The 1,306-nt window shown below is 42.3% G+C and overlaps 1 non-coding gene across 1 annotated transcript; it reads left to right on the top strand.

Annotated features, from left to right (window-relative positions):
* The first annotated feature begins 268 nt into the window (after positions 1–268).
* On the top strand, positions 269–375 carry LOC141715743 (small nucleolar RNA R71). The gene has a single exon (XR_012572494.1). It is a non-coding gene; the product is annotated as a small nucleolar RNA R71 (small nucleolar RNA).
* Positions 376–1,306: the final 931 nt, after the last annotated feature.

Raw genomic sequence — 1,306 nt, 5'->3', positions numbered from 1 at the left:
ATGTAGCCAGAGAATCAACCTTCATTGACAGAGCTTGAAGCTGCGCTGCAATAGCGGTGGCTGCATCGACTTCCAGAATATCTGCTACCTTCCCAGGCATCATCCTCTGAGTTGGGTTTTGATGCTCATTTGCAGCCATAGTCTCGATAAGATTATAAGCCTCAGTATAGCTTTTAGCCCATAAGGCGCCTCCAGCTGCTGCATCGAGCATGGGCCGAGATTGGGCCCCCAAACCATTATAGAAACCAGTGATCACATCAAATCGGGCATTCCATGATGTGGACACTTCCTCAACATTTCCTTGTAGCGTTCCCAAGCTTCGCACATAGATTCTGTAGGTTGCTGCGTAAACTGAGTAAGAGCACTCCTCATAGCAGCAGTCTTTGCCATCGGATAAAACTCACCAGAAACTTTTGCGCAAGATCTTGCCAAGTAGTGATGGACCCAGCTGGTTCAGAATGTAACCAGTCCTTAGCTTTGTCCCTCAGTGAGAATGGGAAAAGCCTAAGCTTGATAGCCTCATCAGTCACGCCATTATACTTGAAAGTGCTGCAGATCTCGACAAAATTCCTTATGTGCATGTTGGGGTCTTCAGTCGCAGCTCCTCCAAAAGAAACAGAATTCTGCACCATCTGAATAGTGCCCGGCTTGATTTCAAAGGTGTTAGCTTGAATAGCCGGATGAAGAATGCTTGACTGAATGTCATCAATTTTTGGCCGAGAAAAATCCATAAGAGCTGGATCAGCCTGAACAATACGATCACCCATGATTACTAGTTCTTTCCGCTCAGTTCCTGAATCCGAATCTTCAAAATCTAACTTCTCCGGAATATCAAGAACTTCGTCTGTCTCCTCAGCTGTATCTAAAGTCCTCTTGCGAGTACGAGAACGAGTTTGCATAAACGCTCGCTAAAGTACCTGAAACACAACTGGAAATAATAAGTAACAACTACGTCCTAATCACTGAGTCCTAATGACCAATGATGGTAAGTAAATAAACTAAACAAATACGCCGAGTCCCCGGCAGCGGCGCCAAAAACTTGTTAGGGCAAAAACACGCGCTAATATTCACGCAAGTATACGCGTTCGCAAGTAATATAGAATACTTTCTAGTTCATTCCCAAAGAAACTCAGACTAATTATTGTCTAATTAAACTCATGCACCAATGTATGATTACTTCTCAATGTTAAGACACTAACACTTAGAATTGTTGACTAAATATTAACTACAATTAACTACTTAATTAATCACTTCAAATTAACAATATTAAAACACTCATGAGATCACAACTTCATTACTACTTCCT

Source organism: Apium graveolens, chromosome 3, assembly GCF_009905375.1.
Source record: "Apium graveolens cultivar Ventura chromosome 3, ASM990537v1, whole genome shotgun sequence".
In the NCBI taxonomy this organism is placed as follows: Eukaryota; Viridiplantae; Streptophyta; class Magnoliopsida; order Apiales; family Apiaceae; genus Apium; species Apium graveolens.
This window is presented reverse-complemented; position numbering and strand designations above follow the sequence as displayed.